General features: G+C 32.4%; 1 pseudogene; it reads right to left on the bottom strand.

Moving 5' to 3' along the window:
• Nucleotides 1–9733: 9733 nt before the first annotated feature.
• LOC139957769 (U2 spliceosomal RNA) lies at nt 9734–9947 on the bottom strand (annotated as a pseudogene).
• Between the last annotated feature and the right edge of the window lie 1024 nt (nt 9948–10971).

Below are 10971 nucleotides of genomic sequence, written 5' to 3'. Positions count from 1 at the left end.
GGTCCACATAATCCGCTCGTACACTTACGATTATATATTCCAATTGAGATAACGTATGTTACAGAAAAAAAAAAACGTTAATACTACTATATGAATATATTCAATACATCCAATACACATGATTCCAACAGATCTACGAGTTCGGTAAATACTAGATATAAAACAGACCCATATTTGACGGGTTGATTCCTTACTGAATATATCGATATTTGGTGCGGGGTCCTTCCTTTGAACACAGTTATTTTGAATTAATGTAGTTGATAAATTTTAAGCCCTAATTTTGGTTTATAATCAATAAACAATACAATGAAATGTGTATAAGATTATGTGGACGGTCCACATAATCCGCTCGTACACTTACGATTATATATTCCAATTGAGATAACGTATGTTACAGAAAAAAAAGACGTTAATACTACTATATGAATATATTCAATACATCCAATACACATGATTCCAACAGATCTACGAGTTCGGTAAATACTGGATATAAAACAGACCCATATTTGACGGGTTGATTCCTTACTGAATATATCGATATTTGGTGCGGGGTCCTTCCTTTGAACACAGTTATTTTGAATTAATGTAGTTGATGAATTTTAAGCCCTAATTTTGGTTTATAATCAATAAACAATACAATGAAATGTGTATAAGATTATGTGGACGGTCCACATAATCCGCTCGTACACTTACGATTATATATTCCAATTGAGATTACGTGTGTTACAGAAAAAAAAAGACGTTAATACTACTATATGAATATATTCAATACATCCAATACACATGATTCAAACAGATCTACGAGTTCGGTAAATACAGGATATAAAACAGACCCATATTTGACGGGTTGATTCCTTACTGAATCTATCGATATTTGGTGCGGGGTCCTTCCTTTGAACACAGTTATTTTGAATTAATGTAGTTGATAAATTTTAAACCCTAATTTTGGTTTATAATCAATAAACAATACAATGAAATGTGTATAAGATTATGTGGACGGTCCACATAATCCGCTCGTACACTTACGATTATATATTCCAATTGAGATTACGTGTGTTACAGAAAAAAAAAAGACGTTAATACTACTATATGAATATATTCAATACATCCAATACACATGATTCAAACAGATCTACGAGTTCGGTAAATACAGGATATAAAACAGACCCATATTTGACGGGTTGATTCCTTACTGAATCTATCGATATTTGGTGCGGGGTCCTTCCTTTGAACACAGTTGTTTTGAATTAGTGTAGTTGATATATTTTAAACCCTAATTTTGGTTTATAATCAATAAACAATACAATGAAATGTGTATAAGATTATGTGGACGGTCCACATAATCCGCTCGTACACTTATGATTATATATTCCAATTGAGATTACGTGTGTTACAGAAAAAAAAAGACGTTAATACTACTATATGAATATATTCAATACATTCAATACACATGATTCAAACAGATCTACGAGTTCGGTAAATACTGGATATAAAACAGACCCATATTTGACGGGTTGATTCCTTACTGAATCTATCGATATTTGGTGCGGGGTCCTTCCTTTGAACACAGTTATTTTGAATTAATGTAGTTGATAAATTTTAAGCCCTAATTTTGGTTTATAATCAATAAACAATACAATGAAATGTGTATACGATTATGTGGACGGTCCACATAATCCGCTCGTACACTTATGATTATATATTCCAATTGAGATTACGTGTGTTACAGAAAAAAAAAGACGTTAATACTACTATATGAATATATTCAATACATTCAATACACATGATTCAAACAGATCTACGAGTTCGGTAAATACTGGATATAAAACAGACCCATATTTGACGGGTTGATTCCTTACTGAATCTATCGATATTTGGTGCGGGGTCCTTCCTTTGAACACAGTTATTTTGAACTAATGTAGTTGATAAATTTTAAGCCCTAATTTTGGTTTATAATCAATAAACAATACAATGAAATGTGTATAAGATTATGTGGACGGTCCACATAATCCGCTCGTACACTTACGATTATATATTCCAATTGAGATTACGTGTGTTACAGAAAAAAAGACGTTAATACTACTATATGAATATATTCAATACATTCAATACACATGATTCAAACAGATCTACGAGTTCGGTAAATACAGGATATAAAACAGACCCATATTTGACGGGTTGATTCCTTACTGAATCTATCGATATTTCGTGCGGGGTCCTTCCTTTGAACACAGTTATTTTGAATTAATGTAGTTGATAAATTTTAAGCCCTAATTTTGGTTTATAATCAATAAACAATACAATGAAATGTGTATACGATTATGTGGACGGTCCACATAATCCGCTCGTACACTTACGATTATATATTCCAATTGAGATTACGTGTGTTACAGAAAAAAAAGGCGTTAATACTACTATATGAATATATTCAATACATTCAGTACACATGATTTAATTAGATCTACGAGTTCGGTAAATACAGGATATAAAACAGACCCGTATTTGACGGGTTGATTCCTTACTGAATCTATCGATATTTGGTGCGGGGTCCTTCCTTTGAACACAGTTATTTTGAATTAATGTAGTTGATAAATTTTAAGCCCTAATTTTGGTTTATAATCAATAAACAATACAATGAAATGTGTATAAGATTATGTGGACGGTCCACATAATCCGCTCGTACACTTACGATTATATATTCCAATTGAGATTACGTGTGTTACAGAAAAAAAGACGTTAATACTACTATATGAATATATTCAATACATTCAATACACATGATTCAAACAGATCTACGAGTTCGGTAAATACTGGATATAAAACAGACCCATATTTGACGGGTTGATTCCTTACTGAATCTATCGATATTTGGTGCGGGGTCCTTCCTTTGAACACAGTTATTTTGAACTAATGTAGTTGATAAATTTTAAGCCCTAATTTTGGTTTATAATCAATAAACAATACAATGAAATGTGTATAAGATTATGTGGACGGTCCACATAATCCGCTCGTACACTTATGATTATATATTCCAATTGAGATTACGTGTGTTACAGAAAAAAAAAGACGTTAATACTACTATATGAATATATTCAATACATTCAATACACATGATTCAAACAGATCTACGAGTTCGGTAAATACTGGATATAAAACAGACCCATATTTGACGGGTTGATTCCTTACTGAATCTATCGATATTTGGTGCGGGGTCCTTCCTTTGAACACAGTTATTTTGAACTAATGTAGTTGATAAATTTTAAGCCCTAATTTTGGTTTATAATCAATAAACAATACAATGAAATGTGTATAAGATTATGTGGACGGTCCACATAATCCGCTCGTACACTTACGATTATATATTCCAATTGAGATTACGTGTGTTACAGAAAAAAAGACGTTAATACTACTATATGAATATATTCAATACATTCAATACACATGATTCAAACAGATCTACGAGTTCGGTAAATACAGGATATAAAACAGACCCATATTTGACGGGTTGATTCCTTACTGAATCTATCGATATTTCGTGCGGGGTCCTTCCTTTGAACACAGTTATTTTGAATTAATGTAGTTGATAAATTTTAAGCCCTAATTTTGGTTTATAATCAATAAACAATACAATGAAATGTGTATACGATTATGTGGACGGTCCACATAATCCGCTCGTACACTTACGATTATATATTCCAATTGAGATTACGTGTGTTACAGAAAAAAAAGGCGTTAATACTACTATATGAATATATTCAATACATTCAATACACATGATTCAAACAGATCTACGAGTTCGGTAAATACAGGATATAAAACAGACCCATATTTGACGGGTTGATTCCTTACTGAATCTATCGATATTTGGTGCGGGGTCCTTCCTTTGAACACAGTTATTTTGAATTAATGTAGTTGATAAATTTTAAGCCCTAAGTTTGGTTTATAATCAATAAACAATACAATGAAATGTGTATAAGATTATGTGGACGGTCCACATAAACCGCTCGTACACTTATGATTATATTTTCCAATTGAGATTACGTGTGTTAGAGAAAAAAAAAAGACGTTAATACTACTATATGAATATATTCAATACATTCAGTACACATGATTTAATTGGATCTACGAGTTCGGTAAATACAGGATATAAAACAGACCCGTATTTGACGGGTTGATTCCTTACTGAATCTATCGATATTTGGTGCGGGGTCCTTCCTTTGAACACAGTTATTTTGAATTAATGTAGTTGATAAATTTTAAGCCCTAATTTTGGTTTATAATCAATAAACAATACAATGAAATGTGTATAAGATTATGTGGACGGTCCACATAATCCGCTCGTACACTTACGATTATATATTCCAATTGAGATTACGTGTGTTACAGAAAAAAAGACGTTAATACTACTATATGAATATATTCAATACATTCAATACACATGATTCAAACAGATCTACGAGTTCGGTAAATACTGGATATAAAACAGACCCATATTTGACGGGTTGATTCCTTACTGAATCTATCGATATTTGGTGCGGGGTCCTTCCTTTGAACACAGTTATTTTGAACTAATGTAGTTGATAAATTTTAAGCCCTAATTTTGGTTTATAATCAATAAACAATACAATGAAATGTGTATAAGATTATGTGGACGGTCCACATAATCCGCTCGTACACTTATGATTATATATTCCAATTGAGATTACGTGTGTTAGAGGGAAAAAAAGACGTTAATACTACTATATGAATATATTTAATACATTCAGTACACATGATTTAATTAGATCTACGAGTTCGGTAAATACAGGATATAAAACAGACCCATATTTGACGGGTTGATTCCTTACTGAATCTGTAGATATTTGGTGCTGGGTCCTTCCTTTGAACACAGTTGTTTTGAATTAATGTAGTTGATAAATTTTAAACCATAATTTTGGTTTATAATCAATAAACAATACAATGAAATGTGTATAAGATTATGTGGACGGTCCACATAATCCGCTCGTACACTTATGATTATATTTTCCAATTGAGATTACGTGTGTTACAGAAAAAAAAGACGTTAATACTACTATATGAATATATTCAATACATTCAGTACACATGATTTAATTAGATCTACGAGTTCGGTAAATACAGGATATAAAACAGACCCATATTTGACGGGTTGATTCCTTACTGAATCTATCGATATTTGGTGCGGGGTCCTTCCTTTGAACACAGTTATTTTGAACTAATGTAGTTGATAAATTTTAAGCCCTAATTTTGGTTTATAATCAATAAACAATACAATGAAATGTGTATAAGATTATGTGGACGGTCCACATAATCCGCTCGTACACTTACGATTATATATTCCAATTGAGATTACGTGTGTTACAGAAAAAAAAAAGACGTTAATACTACTATATGAATATATTCAATACATTCAATACACATGATTCAAACAGATCTACGAGTTCGGTAAATACAGGATATAAAACAGACCCGTATTTGACGGGTTGATTCCTTACTGAATCTATCGATATTTGGTGTGGGGTCCTTCCTTTGAACACGGTTATTTTGAATTAATGTAGTTGATAAATTTTAAGCCCTAAGTTTGGTTTATAATCAATAAACAATACAATGAAATGTGTATAAGATTATGTGGACGGTCCACATAATCCGCTCGTACACTTATGATTATATATTCCAATTGAGATTACGTGTGTTAGAGAAAAAAAAAAGACGTTAATACTACTATATGAATATATTCAATACATTCAGTACACATGATTTAATTAGATCTACGAGTTCGGTAAATACAGGATATAAAACAGACCCATATTTGACGGGTTGATTCCTTACTGAATCTGTAGATATTTGGTGCTGGGTCCTTCCTTTGAACACAGTTGTTTTGAATTAATGTAGTTGATAAATTTTAAACCCTAATTTTGGTTTATAATCAATAAACGATACAATGAAATGTGTATAAGATTATGTGGACGGTCCACATAATCCGCTCGTACACTTACGATTATATATTCCAATTGAGATTACGTGTGTTACAGAAAAAAAAAGACGTTAATACTACTATATGAATATATTCAATACATCCAATACACATGATTCAAACAGATCTACGAGTTCGGTAAATACAGGATATAAAACAGACCCATATTTGACGGGTTGATTCCTTACTGAATCTATCGATATTTGGTGCGGGGTCCTTCCTTTGAACACAGTTATTTTGAATTAATGTAGTTGATTAATTTTTAATATTTTAATTACGGTTTTAGTTGTAATCAATTAACAATACAACATCATACGTATAATATAATGTGGACGATCCACATAAACCGATTATACAATTACGATTATATATTTCATTTAGGATGACGTGGATTATTAAACAAAAACCTCAATGCTACTATTGCATTCCGGGGGCTCTTTAGCACAGCAGAGAATACTGAGAGATGTTCCTTTACGGAAATGTCGTGGTTATATTCCGTTTTTAACTGCATGGTTAACCGTAGTAACTAGAGACCAGGCCATATTACAGTAACAAGAAAATAATAAATCTCTGGGTACAAATATTTAGTAAATGTGAATGCAAACTTATATAATAGATTAATTTCCAAAATAGTCACGGTGGTGACACTCTGGTACATATAATAAGCAATTAAACAATACAACATGTGACGTAAAATCTCTTTAACTATTTCATTAACAACAACAACATTATCCCCCCAAACATATGCAAATATGTCGTAGACATTAAACTCACTGATAATACCGTTTTACTAAACCCATAACTCTCTTAATTAGACTATAAAACACATCAATAAGCATTTAACCATCCTAAATTACATCCCACTTGACTATAAATATTCATGACATGGCTGGCTATGTAGCTAAGTGCACCGCTTACTACGGATGAGTATAAAAACCATTCACGTTACACTACTATCCTAATACACACTATTTTCTTAACAGCTTCGTTTTAAACAATTAATATTTGAATGGTTATGAGTATTATCTTACAGGATAAGGGTAATAGTAAGTTTTATTTTCAAAGGCTTTTTAAGTCGGGGGGTAAGGGTGCGGAGGGGGGGGGGGCAGCAATACCATCCATAACTTTGCACCGGTGGTCATTGAGGTCAGTTTACAGGAGTGGTTCATTTCCAATGTTTCCAATTAAAGTTGAGATCAAGTTTCATTACAATGTAGGTAAACCGACTTCCATGCACAAATTTAATATGATATGGCTATCTATTTTTAATATCAATATTTCTATGCTCAATGACACATGATATAGACAGATCTATAACTTCGGAAAATAAAGGATATAAACAGACCCTTGTTTGACGTAGTGATGATTAACTGAAATATTTCGAGATTTGAGGGTTTGGCCCTTGTTCAGAAGGCTGTCAGTGGGTATTAGATTAGCTGATCATTTCTGAATATATTCAAGAGGAGCTTTGCTTAAGAATCAATATGTTATACAATATCATGTGTCTCAGATTATGTGGACGGTCCACATAATCCGCTCATATACTTACGATTATATATTCCAATTGAGATTACGTGTGTTACTAAAAAAAAAAACGTTAATACTACTATCCAGATACATTCTATAGACCAAAAGAAAATATTTAGGTTGTGATCTTTCTTAACCAGCTGCTTTTATGACAATTTTTATCAACGGTCAACAGTATTATCATACTAATATTAAGGGTAATGGATTGGGGTTATTCTTTTGGGGTTTCCTATAATAATCCCAACCCATGTAACGAGGATTGTTGATGCCAGCTTACAAATGTTTTTTTTTTTTTTCAATGATCCCAAATAACGATTTGTTGAGAATAAATTAACCTAAAGGAAAACCGTATGACATGCCAAAAAATACATATTTGATAACGTTATCTGTTTTTAATATTAATCTTGATATGCTCAATGATACATGATTTAAACAGATCTACGAGTTCAGTAATTAAAGGATATAAAACAGACCCATATTTGACGGGTTGATTCCTTCCTGAATCTGCCGATATTTGGTGCGGGGTCTTTCCTTAGAACACAGTTATTTTGAATTAATAGACTTGATCAATTTTCAACCCTAATTTTGGTTTATAATCAATAAACAATACAATGAAATGTGTATAAGATTATGTGGACGGTCCACATAATCGGCTCGTACTCTTATGATTATATATTCCAATTGAGATTACGTGTGTTAGAGAAAAAAAAGACGTTAATACTACTATATGAATATATTCAATACATTCAGTACACATGATTTAATTAGATCTACGAGTTCGGTAAATACAGGATATAAAACAGACCCATATTTGACGGGTTGATTCGTTAGTGAATCTATCGATATTTGGTGCGGGGTCCTTCCTTTGAACACAGTTATTTTGAACTAATGTAGTTGATAAATTTTAAGCCCTAAGTTTGGTTTATAATCAATAAACAATACAATGAAATGTGTATAAGATTATGTGGACGGTCCACATAATCCGCTCGTACACTTACGATTATATATTCCAATTGAGATTACGTGTGTTACAGAAAAAAAGACGTTAATACTACTATATGAATATATTCAATACATTCAATACACATGATTCAAACAGATCTACGAGTTCGGTAAATACAGGATATAAAACAGACCCATATTTGACGGGTTGATTCCTTCCTGAATCTATCGATATTTGGTGCGGGGTCCTTCCTTTGAACACAGTTATTTTGAATTAATGTAGTTGATAAATTTTAAGCCCTAAGTTTGGTTTATAATCACATAAACAATACAATGAAATGTGTATAAGATTATGTGGACGGTCCACATAATCCGCTCGTACACTTATGATTATATATTCCAATTGAGATTACGTGTGTTAGAGAAAAAAAAAAGACATTAATACTACTATATGAATATATTCAATACATTCAGTACACATGATTTAATTAGATCTACGAGTTCGGTAAATACAGGATATAAAACAGACCCATATTTGACGGGTTGATTCCTTACTGAATCTGTAGATATTTGGTGCTGGGTCCTTCCTTTGAACACAGTTGTTTTGAATTAATGTAGTTGATAAATTTTAAACCCTAATTTTGGTTTATAATCAATAAACAATACAATGAAATGTGTATAAGATTATGTGGACGGTCCACATAATCCGCTCGTACACTTACGATTATATATTCCAATTGAGATTACGTGTGCTAAAGAAAAAAAAGACGTTAATACTTCTATATGAATGTATTCAATACCTTCAATACACATGATTTAAACAGATCTACGAGTTCGGTACATACTGGATATCAAACAGACCCATATTTGACGGGGTGATTCCTACCTGAAACATATCAAGATATGAGGGTGTGTAGCCCTTATTCAGAAGACCGTTATTGTGAATTAATGTAGTTGATTAATTTTTAATATTTTAATTACGGTTTTAGTTGTAATCAATTAACAATACAACATCATACGTATAATATAATGTGGACGATCCACATAAACCGATTATACAATTACGATTATATATTTCATTTAGGATGACGTGGATTATTAAACAAAAACCTCAATGCTACTATTGCATTCCGGGGGCTCTTTAGCACAGCAGAGAATACTGAGAGATGTTCCTTTACGGAAATGTCGTGGTTATATTCCGTTTTTAACTGCATGGTTAACCGTAGTAACTAGAGACCAGGCCATATTACAGTAACAAGAAAATAATAAATCTCTGGGTACAAATATTTAGTAAATACTTTTTAAGAAAAAGTCACCCAGGAAAGAACCTGGGCACGAAAACCAAACTACCAAACGACTGATCCGCTCTCAGCCCCAGTCCCCTTGCATCGGGACTGTGACTGTGTGATCATCGTCAGGTGTGTATCACCATTCCCGAAGGGAACAGATACTACACATGATCTTAGCCAAAAGGCCGAGAAGCGATATTTAGTAAATGTGATTGCGAACTTATATAATAGATTAATTTCCAAAATAGTCACGGAGGTGACACTCTGGTACATATAATAAGCAATAAAACAATACAACATGTGACGTAAAATCTCTTTAACTATTTCATTAACAACAACAACATTATCCCCCCAAACATATGCAAATATGTCGTAGACATTAAACTCACTGATAATACCGTTTTACTAAACCCATAACTCTCTTAATTAGACTATAAAACACATCAATAAGCATTTAACCATCCTAAATTACATCCCACTTGACTATAAATATTCATGACATGGCTGGCTATGTAGCTAAGTGCACCGCTTACTACGGATGAGTATAAAAACCATTCACGTTACACTACTATCCTAATACACACTATTTTCTTAACAGCTTCGTTTTAAACAATTAATATTTGAATGGTTATGAGTATTATCTTACAGGATAAGGGTAATAGTAAGTTTTATTTTCAAAGGCTTTTTAAGTCGGGGGGTAAGGGTGCGGAGGGGGGGGGGCAGCAATACCATCCATAACTTTGCACCGGTGGTCATTGAGGTCAGTTTACAGGAGTGGTTCATTTCCAATGTTTCCAATTAAAGTTGAGATCAAGTTTCATTACAATGTAGGTAAACCGACTTCCATGCACAAATTTAATATGATATGGCTATCTATTTTTAATATCAATATTTCTATGCTCAATGACACATGATATAGACAGATCTATAACTTCGGAAAATAAAGGATATAAACAGACCCTTGTTTGACGTAGTGATGATTAACTGAAATATTTCGAGATTTGAGGGTTTGGCCCTTGTTCAGAAGGCTGTCAGTGGGTATTAGATTAGCTGATCATTTCTGAATATATTCAAGAGGAGCTTTGCTTAAGAATCAATATGTTATACAATATCATGTGTCTCAGATTATGTGGACGGTCCACATAATCCGCTCATATACTTACGATTATATATTCCAATTGAGATTACGTGTGTTACTAAAAAAAAAAACGTTAATACTAC

The sequence above is a fragment of the Apostichopus japonicus genome, chromosome 2 (assembly GCF_037975245.1).
Source record: "Apostichopus japonicus isolate 1M-3 chromosome 2, ASM3797524v1, whole genome shotgun sequence".
NCBI lineage: Eukaryota > Metazoa > Echinodermata > Holothuroidea > Aspidochirotida > Stichopodidae > Apostichopus > Apostichopus japonicus.
The sequence above is the reverse complement of the archived record's forward strand: the minus strand, read 5'-3'. Positions and strand labels throughout refer to the sequence as shown.